This window comes from Orbicella franksi, chromosome 1 (genome assembly GCF_964199315.1).
Source record: "Orbicella franksi chromosome 1, jaOrbFran1.1, whole genome shotgun sequence".
Lineage (NCBI taxonomy): Eukaryota > Metazoa > Cnidaria > Anthozoa > Scleractinia > Merulinidae > Orbicella > Orbicella franksi.
This window is the reverse complement of record NC_138145.1, coordinates 35014462-35026991: the sequence shown is the minus strand read 5'-3', so window position 1 is coordinate 35026991 and position 12530 is coordinate 35014462. Positions and strand designations below refer to the sequence as shown.

General features: G+C 37.9%; 1 protein-coding gene across 1 annotated transcript in view; it reads right to left on the bottom strand.

The window, feature by feature from the left end:
* LOC145480530 (nephrocystin-1-like) overlaps positions 1-11958 on the bottom strand; it is a 196033-nt gene extending 184075 nt beyond the window's left edge. The window contains exons 1-2 of the mRNA XM_081458786.1: positions 11835-11958; positions 11651-11722 (exon numbers count right to left, since the gene is read on the bottom strand). The gene's annotated coding sequence lies outside the window, so the exon portion shown is untranslated. The remainder of the gene's footprint in view (positions 1-11650; positions 11723-11834) is intronic.
* Positions 11959-12530: the final 572 nt, after the last annotated feature.

Below are 12530 nucleotides of genomic sequence, written 5' to 3'. Positions count from 1 at the left end.
AATAATCTGATCGTTTTGGTATAAATCTACTAGTCGTAAAAAACTTTATCTAAATCCTCTTCAAAGACACCTCGAAAATGCCAAGAAGTGCCGTTATATATCACCGAATAGATGGTGAGTAGCGTAGCCAATCAGAGAACGCTAGTAGATTTATACTAAAACTTGATAGAAACACGGTACATGTTTTCTATTTCTCAAGCATTGATGACAAAAATTCAAAATAATTTACAATTTTGATATTAAAAACGAAAAGAGCTTGAGATAAATTATTATTTTCATCATCATTATTACTTTTTTTTTTTTTCTCACGCCTGACTTCGTAGTGTACGTATGGACGTTTGTGACTGGGCCAAAAGTTGACTTTATTTTAATTTTAGAGCAAAGTAAGAACTCTTAGCTCCTCAGTAAGTGATCAGAGTCTACTTTCCCCCTACAAGAGAGTTTTATTTTGTTTGGCCTTTCCAGGAGTATTCCGTTCTCCTCGACCTATCAGGCATGTCTTTGGCGGTAAGTGGAATGGCATTAAGGACTTTAAGATGTAGTGCGGCTATCCTGAAGTACGACGGCAGATAGTAAAGATTGCATCCGGTGGCATGCCATTACGCGCGTTCCCGTACGGCTTTCCCGCCGTAGCCTTGCTGTCTTCTAAGGGAAAGTGCCCGGTTTAACGTACTCTTCAATACGCGAGTATTAGCGTGTTATTTCCTTCTCATTTTAAAAGTCCGTTCTAAGATAGACTAATTGTTACTTTGTTATTTGTGCAGAAAATTGGACGATTTAAACATCTACCGTGAACGACAGTCATATTAGTACCGGGCCTAATGGCTGCAGACAATGTAAAAAGCTGAGTTATAATCGTTTACTGCTACTCAAAATGAATTTCATTATACCAAAAGTTCTGTATGTTTGTTCTTATCATGTTGTACGAACACCTTGCCCGAGCCGAAATCGAGCTTATATCTGTTAGTTTGCTTAGTAGTTGGAATCACAGGCGGTTCTACAAAGAAAATTTAAGTTCTGAAAGAGGAGGAAATCATCGCCCATAATCAAGCCCATGTAGTATGAAAGTAGAATAGAGTTCTTGGTTTCCTTGAACGAGCTTGAACGAATACATTTTTTTGGAAAGACAAGTAGAGGCTACACACGACATTGCTTCACCGCGAAATCTTCATCGTTTGATTTTGGCGGGAAAATGCCGTTGTCAGCCTAGTCCCTCAAGGCACAAAGTAGCCGCAGTAGAACCTCGCTGTTGCATAATAAGCGGGCGGATATACTATGATCAGATGCTTTCTTGGAATTTCGGGAAACACCCGAATCTGCGCGATTCGTAGTTTTCACTTTTCAAAGGGAACTCTACTGTGATACTGTGGTAAGACTGTATTGTGTCCTCTCTTAAGGCCGCCTCACACTACCGCCTCACACTACTTGCCGGCTAGTGTGCGGTGCATTCAGACAAGTCTGAAGTCAGTTTAAGGTGGCTCTGATCGCTACTTATGGAATTTTTTTAAACTTTGTCAAACATTACGTCTTATCATGCCTATCAAATTTTGATAATATAAGAAATATTTCACCGTACCGTTTCTGAATTGTAAGCCCCTAAAGCTGTAACTAAGGGTGTTTTTAGCAGGTCATACTGTTGCTATAGTAACTTATTGTGTCAGAAAATGATAACAACGTGTCCACCAATGATTGGGCAGTTTTTTGATACCATGATTGTAGCATCAAGGGATAAAGAGTGGCATAATGACCCATCAAAATCTAACTGCTAGAAACTGTTTTGAGCCACCTTAAAATGTTTGATCAATTTGCTGTAATGTTGTTGGCTGTGTCAAGCCATTATGATGCAAAGGTAGTAATCAGTGACTGATCAGTTATGGCCTGATTCAATTGGTTCATTTTTGGTCAAGTCTGTGTTGCGGCTGGTTGAACAACATGTGAATTCCATTAATGTCAAGAAATACATGTACCTTTAGTTAGTGACTACTGTTTGTAAGGTGAGAATAGTTGTTGGTACATAAGTTGAGCAGTGTCTGTTCTTAGTTAGTTTGGGGGTCAGTTGTTGAAGGTGTGTTGTACTGTGGGTTTACATTTGACTGGAGTTAGTTAGTAGTTTGGTCTAGCTGTTGTTGTTTTTTCAAGGTATACCTTGTGGAACCTTCCCATTTTCTCCATTTATTCCCTGAAGTTTCCCTGATTTTGAGAATTGAAAATTTCATTGACCATTTTTGGAACCTGACATGTGGCAACCTATAATAAAAGTGCATCATTTAAAAAAAAAAAAGAAAAAAAAGTGGTACATTTTCATTTTTTTTCCTGTCCTAGAATTTGATGATCCTATTTTTGATGACTTGGGGCACCCTGTAAGGATGCCCTATGGGGAACTGCCCTGAAGGAACCAGGTTAAGTTTTGATTTGATCATTGCATAAGAACATAAGTGTTTACCTGGTCCTTTTAAGCTTATGTCTTGTCCTGAGGTATTTTGACTTCAGCTGTTCAAAAGAAGAAATACAAAAATTTAGATACTATATTCTCTAGAAACTCTCTCTTTTTTTTTTTCTTGATTACATTCACATGTTAGGTGGGGTACCCCAGCAAGGCGGGTTACCCAGACAACCGGTCTGGGTAACCCGCTTTGGTGGGGTGAGTTTTCTCCATGTGAAAGCTGCGGAGTGGGGTAACTCGCCTAACCGGGGGTAATCAAATCACTGTGCCAAGAACAACATGGCAGAACAACATGGCTGCCAACTGCTATGAGCATGGCAGGCTATTTCAACAATTCACCTCCAAAACCACCAAAACGCTAATGAAATTGACAGTGCTGGAGAAAATTTAAGCACGGAATCAGATGGTCAGGGTTGAAGCGAAAAGCAGCTTCATCGGAACAAACAAAGAAAACAAACGTTAGTTCTTTATTATGTGCGTGCTTAACAAATGGTGCGATTGCATTCTGGACCTCACCCCCACACCCCCGGGGTTGTATGTGAAGATAATTATTTCTTTACCACAGGTAGGTCAGGTACCATGACAAAATGGCAATAACCAAGGGATTAAGAATAATTTGGGTTACAAGCTAGATTTACTAAACATGTACATAATACATGTAGTCACTAACCTATACAAAATAAATTTGCATGTATTAACCTAAGGTAATATCCCCCTGTGAAAGAGGCGCCTAAATTTCATGGCTATTTTCAAATGCTGAAAGTAGCGACACCACAAAAGTAATAACCATTCAAAAACTACATTTAGTGATCTCACAATTTAATGTAATTTGACTTGTTATGAGAAACAATGAAAACAACAGATAACGCAAGCTGAACCCTATTACCTCATATTAATAATTATTTGCTTTAGATGACTGTTATTACAAACTAAGGCAATATTTTATTTTTTGGTTTAATTAACCAGTTACGTGCACTACCGAGTGTCAAGACTATAAATGCCAAAAACAAGCTGTGCGCTGTGCAGTGTCAAGACTATAGATGTTGAAAACAAGCTGTGTGCTATTCAGTGTCAAGACTATAGATGTTGAAATAAACAAGCTGTGTACTATTCAGTGTGAAGTCTATAGATGTCAAAAACAACCTGTGTGCTATTCAGTGTCAAGTCTATAGATGTTGAAAACAAGCTGTGTGCTATTCAGTGTAAAGACTATAGATGTTGAAAACAAGCTGTGTACTACTCAGTGTCAAGTCTATAGATGCCAAAAACAAGTTCTGTGCTATTCAGTGTCAAGACTATAGATGTTGAAAAGAGGCTGTGTGCTGTTCAGTGTCAAGTCTATAGATGTCAAAAACAAGCTGTGTGCTACTCAGTGTCAAGACTATAGATGTTGAAAACAAGCTGTGTGCTATTCAGTGTCAAGACTATAGATATCAAAAACAAGCTGTGTGCTACTCGGTGTCAAGTCTATAGATGTTGAAAATAAGCTGTGCACTATTCAGAATTCCGATACCAGGGGAATAGGAATAATAGAGTTACGTGCAAGTTTTAAATTATGTTTCCTAAACTTCACAAAAATAATCATGAACTTTAAATGTAATTATCAGTCAATCTGAAAGTAGCAGCGCTCTGAATTTCAAAGTAATCAGCAAGATTAGGAACCTCAAATTAATGTAATTTCACTTGTTGTGAGAAACAATGAAGATAAGAGATGTAACAAGCTGAGCCAATTGCAATGATAGCAGGGAAATGCTGGTACATCTAAAATGATAGTTGTTACAGTACTTTCAGAACTTAATGGTGACATGTTTCAGGAGGATTTCTGCAAGAGGTTTAATGTAAACAAGTTCTTATTTGTCTTTTCATGGTTGCCACAGGCCTCTCTTTCAAAATTCCCTGCATTGATTAATGCATTAATTATGTGGAAAATACACTTGATAATTTCCAATGTATTGATCATGAACAACAGTGAACCCACAGTTTATGCTCTTTAACTGCTGCCACAGTGAGTGAGCCTGAAGCGAACAAATGAGACAGCAGATCTAATCTAAAAATTACTAACAATAGAGAGGAAATCAACCACCTTTCATGCAAAACGCAAGGAACTGTGGTCAGCAGTAAGATCAGGAATTGTGGTCGGCAGTAATTACTGGCGGCGTTTAGAGAAAATATATTCTCGTATTGGGTGGAGTCGCTTCACTTCATGACTCCACCCAATACAAGAATGTATTTTTCTCCCAACTAGAAAAAAACCTGTGTGAGAACCAGTGCGTGCACGCAAAACTGTCACACTCTCCCTCTTTCATTGATAAATTTATTGACTATAGCAATTGGATAATAAATCTCTTATTAGATGTTTTGGTATGTAGTATCGCTTTATATTTTTGTTCGTTGTTTGTATTTTGACGAGCCCTATGGGCTCCTCAAAATATGGCACAATTACTTGTAAAAATATACAGTGATACTACACACTAAAACATCTAATAAGATATGTATATATTTGCCAGTATTCTTAAGGAGATCTTGTACAAAATATACCCTGCACTTGATCCAGGTTTTCTAATACAAAGATTTTCCTTCAATAGTGATATCTTTCTCGTATTCTGTATAGTCAAGTCCTCTTTGAAGCAGTCATCCACGTACGATGGCCTCATAATTCACAAATTAAAGTACTCTTACTAGAAGTTCCAAGTGAAAGAGGGAAATATTATTGGAAATATTACCTAGTTGTATTTCAAGAGAAACAGTAATCCTCAATATCTATCGAAGTAAGCATAATATTTGGGAATTGCTTTCAACGCATCACTGGGCTCACTTGGTAACCTACCTACATATATCTAAACTACCTAGTTAATCATAGTGCTTTAACAGTTATCCTAACATTTAGAAAGTTTAGACCTCCTCCACATGGTCTCATACAATGGGCATAGCAAATAAAAGCATTTCAATAAGATTGCCTTCTAAAACATATAGTAGTTTACACAAAAGGACAGCACTTAAAGTAACTTTAAGAGTGCCTGCCTGTAAAAATCAGACAAATTCTTAATTTCGCGGCAAGGGTCGAAAATTCGATTTCGCTCATATCCTTATGGTAGATAGGCTAAGGCATGACAAAAACTATTGGATAGTTTTTTTCACAAAATATCCTTTTATTTCAAAGAAATATGCAAATCACCATCTTCCGTTAAAATCTTCATTTGACGCACCATTTTATTAAACAAGTTTGAGAGCCTCACATGCAAAACCACATCATTCTTCCATCTTTAAAATACTCAAATATTTTTGTGCAATGTTTAAATGTGTACTGGGTTGGTTTTAGGGAATGTTGCGTTGTCTTTTTAGGTGCAAAATAATTAAATTTCGAAGACATGTATTTCATTCACTTAAAAGTACTTCGTGAATATAATTGATTTTCACCATGTGCGAAACCTTCAAATGGATTAAGCTTCTGGCGGTTGAATCGCAAAAGGATGATCTACAGATTTCTGTAAAAATTTCTTTGGGCAAATGATTGTGAGCGATGCGAGAGCTTTTCAAAGTACGTCAAAAATGCAAATATTTGACCATCCGTTGTCAAATTTCAATTTACGGGTTAGACGTATATTTTAGCATGCGCCACATGACTTGACCTATAATAAGTTGAAATAGACACAGAGCTGATAATTTTGAAATGTTCTAACCTTATTTGGTGCAAAAGGCAGGTCCAAAGCCGATTTGACGTGTTTCTGGTCGATCTCTCACCATTCGTCGCACATTAAGCAGAAGTTTGCTTTTGTTTACACAAGGTTAACGCCGATGTACATCGCCAACTGTCAACCTATTATTGGTCAAATACCATGAATCTGTGACCATCTTTCTGCGCATATGAACATCACTGCACCTAAGTCAAAAACGGCTGAGTCATTTGTAGATAGTTGCTTGCTTTGCACTGCGCCAAAGTAATACGTTTGATCGATTGCTGACCATTGCTGATAAGCGTGTCGGCGCAGCACAATCTTACAGCTGTGATTTGTTCGTCACACAATGCTGTCACGGCATATGCTGCACATTTTGATCCATTTTGTATAGAGCACTCTCAGGATAAATGATATAATTTAATCATTGTTCATCTGTTTGTTCATATATATAATAATGTGTGTATATTTATATAATCGTATTCTATAGTGTAGAGCGGGAGGCGCGATGGCCTCATGGTTAGCGCGCTCGTCTCCGGATCGAGCGGTCCGGGTTCGAGCACTGGCCGGGGACATTGTGTTGTGTTCTTGGGCAAGACACTTTACTCTCACAGTGCCTCTCTCCACCCAGGTGTATAAATGGGTACCGGCAAACTTAATGCTGGGGGTAACCCTGCGATGGACTAGCATCCCATCCAGGGGGGAGTAGAAATACTCCTAGTCGCTTCATGCTACAGAAACCGGGATAAGCTCCGGCCTGATGGGCCACTTGGCTCGTAAGCAGACTTTACCTATTCTATAGTGTACGTGGCCTCGGTCCAAATCACGTTTGTTGTACGTTTTGATGTTTCGGACAACAGCTGATAAAGCTAGTGCCTGTACTCACTAGAATTTTAAAAATATCGCCATGAACCAAATTATAGATCAATGAAGCAAGAACTAGCTGAAATAAATATAGGAAATCACAACGTGTCTAATTCGTGAGGAAAACAGACTAAATTTAATTAGTAATTACGTGAGTAAATAGCCCTGGCCATGCCATTTTGTTTGGCGTATTTTGTTTGCCTAGTGGCAAGGCATTGGTATGTTTGTAACAGAAAATAGAGGACTGTTGTCAATACAGTCCAAACTTATTGTCAGTAAAATATTGTAAATAAAACACCTATTGACCGGTTACCTCCGCGGCCACCATTTGGTTGTTCCGATAAGGGTTTCATTATTGTCTTTACCCCTATTCAGCGGCCACTCAAAATTTAACCACTTTGTTTAATGTTGATTACAAAATTGCAACTAAAGCCATAGCTCATAGGATTTCAAAAGTTCTTCCCAGAATAATCAATGACGATCAGACCGGCTACATCAAAGAGCGTTATACTAGTCAAAACATTAGACTCATTATGGGTATCATTAAGGTAACTGAATTAGACGACATCCCTGGGATGGCAATATTCATTGATTTCAAGAAAGCCTTCGACACTGTCGACTGGAATTTTCTTCACAAGACCTTACAAGTTTTTAACTTCGGTCCAAGCATTCAAAAGTGGATAAAAACCTTTTACACGGATTGCTCAAGTTGCTTCATAAACAATGGTTATGCGTCTGAGTTTTTCAAACCTGAGAGGGGCGTTCGTCAAGGCTGTCTACTCTCAGGCATTTTATTTGTTCTATGTGCTGACATTCTAGCCACTGCTATTAGAAATGATAAATCTATTCAAGGAATTAATATACATAACAAAGAATTTAAACTTTCTCAATATGCCAATGACACAACTGCCTTTGTTTCTGACTTAAAATCTGCAACTAACTTGTTCCAATTATTGTCAAACTTTCAGGAATGTTCAGGTCTAGAGATTAACAAAAGCAAAACTGAAGGATTGTGGTTAGGCACGAACAGAAACAATACAACAGAACCCCTCGGAATAGCTTGGCCTTCCAACTCAGTACTCGCTTTAGGTATTCACTTTTCACATGATGATGAAGTTCTATATCAGAAAAACTTCGAACAAAAGTTGAACTCAATGAAAAACCTTCTTAACTCATGGTACCCTAGAAACCTCACATTATATGGCAGTATAACGATCTTAAAATCTCTTGCGATCTCTAAACTTGTATATAACACATCAATGCTCACTTTTCCTTCGAAATTTATCACAATGGTAAATCAAGCAATTACCCAATTTGTGTGGAACAAAAAAGCTAAAATAAAGCAAAAGACCATGATCGGTCCGAAAGAAAAAGGCGGACTGAATATGCCTGATTTCGAAATAATCAACACTGCACTTAAAGTTTCTTGGATAAAAAGACTTAACGACAGTAACGAAACTTCATGTTGGAGCTGCATACCATTGAGCTACCTAAGGGATGTTGGAGGATTATTTTTACTTCAATGCAATTTTGACTTAAAAGCACTTAAATTTGAAATACCACTTGCCTTTTACAAGGAAGCTCTCTACGCCTGGGAGAAAATAAATTGCGGCTCTCCTAACACCAAAGAGCAAGTTTTGAATGAAATCATCTGGAACAATCGCTTCATTAAAATCGGAGGTTTTTCTGTCTATTACAAAAAATGGCACGAAGCCGGAGTAATTAGACTCAAAGATATTTTCCAAAACAATGCCTTTTTACCTTTTCCTGAGTTCTGCTCTAGATTTAAAATCAAAGCTAACTTTCTTATGTATCATGGCATATGCCACTCAATCCCTAGAGAATGGATCAACATCCTAAAAGGAAATATCCAAGCGCCTCTGGACGGTAAAGATAACGATAGACTAACTTCAAATAAGCTCTCTTGCAAATCAGCAACACAATTCTTTGTTAAAAGTAAGTTTGTAACGCCTACTGCTGAAAAAAGGATGGTAAAAGCAAATCTGAATGAGAAAACAATACAACTCATTTATAGCCTTCCTTTCAAAGTCACCAAGGACACCAGACTTGCCATCTTTCAATTTAAAATTATTCATCACATTCTGCCAACAAACGCAACACTTTTTAGAGACGCACTTAAAGAATCCGATAAATGTCACCTATGCTCTGAAAGACAAACACTAACCCACCTTTTCACAACCTGTTTGAAAGTTAAGAGCTTTTGGTCTCAGTTTACTAACTGGTGGATTTCCAAAAATTCTGAGCCAATGACTCTTGATGAAAACAGGATAATATATGGTGTTACCAATGACTTCTCTCGTCGACTTGGTTTAAACTTCTGCTTGATTATTGCAAAACACTATATTTACACTGCCTCTAGAAAAGAAGAAGAGTACTACTGGGAAGCTTTCATGGCCATCCTTGCAAGTAAACTTCAAATAGAGAAGCACAAATCTAAGAAACAGATAAAGTTGTAACGCTTAACAATAAATAGAATATCAAAATGGGTATGACAGCAAAACCAAAAAAAAAGGAGTCACATTACTGGCCATTGTAGATATTAACACCATTAGTTTAGAAAAAGGAACCTGTTCTCGGTCTTATTTTCTTTCTCGTACTTATTTCTTCTTGTACTTTTATCTCTTTTTTTTTTTAAGTTCTCACTTTTGTTTTTTGTACTCCTATAATTACTTGTAAGTAAGTTATGTACTGTAATGTATTGTTATGTCATAGGTTATTAATAAAACATATTAAAAAAAAAAAAAATTTAAAGTTGATGAAAAAAAAAACCAACTTTGTTTTGGAAAGGGCGATGGCAGATAAGAGTCTGAAACTGAAGGTGCATGACGAGTGATTATTCAAATACACGTCTATCATGATTGTCTTGAATTGACTCCATGTTCACTAAGAAATTTATAACCCGATAGTGAAAAATTAAATATTCAAGGTACACCAACCTCTATTTAAGCGGCTAGCCCCATTAAGCGGTCACCACCCTTTTCCCCGGGGGTAGCCCACTATATTACATGTAAACCAAAAATAATTGCACAGAGCGAAATGACCCAGGTATGAGTTTAGCGTTACAGTATAACGCAGGGCATGTAGGTAGCGGTGGTCGAGTAAAAGATAATAACAGGGGCAATGGTAAACTATTCATTCTTCTCATTTCTTAATTTAATCTCTTCCTACTCAACACGATTGCGTGCTCCCAGTGGTTCCCAGCCTTACGGAGCCTTATGTATTAGGATAGAAATTGTCCTACCCCTACCCCCTAAAATGGGATGACAGTATTGCGTGACGAACAAGGAACCGCTGCAAGCAAGGATTCAAGCCATCAAACCATGATAATCAAACGTAATGTCTTGGTGTTGTGCAAAGCAAGCAACTATCTACAAATGACTTAGCCATTTCTGACTTAGATGCAGTGGTGATCATATGTGTCGAAAGAGGGTCACAGATTCATGGTATTCGACCAATAATAGGTTGACAGTTAGCAATGTACATCGGACGTTATGTAAACAAAAGCAAACTTCTGCTTTATGTGCGACGAATGGTGAGAGAAACACGTCAAATCGGCTTTGGACCTGCTTTTACAGCAAATGAGGTTAGAACATTTCGAAATTATCAGCTCTGTGTCTATTTCAACTTAACATTGGTCAAGTCATGTGGCGCATGCTAAAATATACGTCTAACCCGTATTTTGAAATTTGACGAGGGAATGGTCATATATTTGCATTTTTAACGTACTTTGAAAAGCTCTCGCGTCGCTCACAATCATTTGCCCAAAGAAATTTTTACAGGAATCTGTAGACCATCCTTCTGCGATTCACCCACCAGAAGCTTAATCCATTTGAAGGTTTTGCACATGGTGAAAATTAATTATATACACGAAATACTTTTAAGTGAATGAAGTACATGTCTTCGATATTTAATTATTTTGCACCCAAAAAGAAAACGCAACATTCCCTTAAACCAACCCAGTACACATTTAAACATTGCACAAAAATATTTGAGTGTTTTAAAGACGGAAGAATGATGTGGTTTTGCATGCTAGGCTCTCAAACTTGTTTAATAAAATGGTGCGTCAAATGACGATTTTAACGGAAGTTGGTGATTTGCATATTTCTTTGAAATAAAAGGATATTTTGCCAAAAAAACTATCCAGTAGTTTTTGTCATGCCCTAGCCTATCTACCATGAAAATATGAGCGAAATCGAATTTTCGACCCTTGCCGAGTTATTTTCCATTTTTATGGACAGGGACTCTTAAGACATCTTTTGTTATGATTAAACAAATACAAATAATTCATCCGAGATAAAACTATTCACCTACCAAGATTGATATCAGTAGAATTTCTATTTATTTGATCTTGCCTGCTACCCATATTCATGGCAATACTGAAGATATGGTGAGGGGGGGGGGGGGGACAACACTCGTTGAAACACTGAAGATAGAGTGGGGGGAGGGGAGGAGGGGCGCAGCCACATCTTGATGTTTCATACAGAACGAAGCAAGGGAATCTAGCTGGGACAAAGGGTATTAAATGCATATTGCCACAGCCAACTCTTTCTTAAAAATCAAGTATATTTGTTTTCTCTAAAGGCTGGTTTTCACTAGAGCATAAGCACAAGCACAAGCATAAGCATCAGCACCAGTGATAAAAGCTTACCTACACCTCCAGTCAAATCGCACGCCAGCAAAACTTTCCAGCTCTTTGTGGTAAAACGGCAACATTCTTCACCTACATATCCAAGAAGTACACTAAGAAAAGCAGGTAGTCCTCTCTCCAAACAAATCATGAAAGCAGCGAAAAGAAAGGCGCTAAATACACTGAAAATAAGAAAACAATTAACCTTTCCTCCGCTCACGTTCGACTTTCGCGGTCCCACAACATGGACGAACTATCCTTGCAAAGAATGCTGGGAGAGTTCACACATCTCGCGCGTTAGCCTCGCGAGTTCGTGACAGTATTCTCCATATTTTGATCTCTTTTCATTCAACCCTTCACGGATTTAACTTGACTTTGTGAGCGTACCGGATGGCAAAACACTCCCCGATAACGTGTCTTTTGAGAAGTGTATATCTCATGGAGCCTTCATGTCCTAATTAGGCCGATGCTACGACCTTTTCACACCTTGAGCTATTTTTAGAATTACTGTTGGCGCGAAAATATGCCAACATCAGCCACGCCTCCTACCTGCCCCCAAGTTGAACCAATAAAATCATCTTGCTGTACTGTTTAGTTATTCAAAATGGCGGACAACCTGAACTCGTCGTCCTCGGAATGTTTCGTTACAAGTTCTTCTATTTTTCTTGATTCTTCTTTGGAATCAAGTGTTTCAGAAAACGAAGCTGAGGTTACTGACGAAGAAACAGCTGAGGGTGAATGCAAAAGTTCTGATAGTCAACGGAGAAAAACACCAAAGGCAAAAACTAATGGTAAGACATGGGTAAGAGTAAGCTTGTGTTCAAAACAAAATCGCTAAATAAGCAGCAAATGGCAGAATTATCATTGTGGGTTATTTCTAACCAAGAGGTTAAGAATGTGG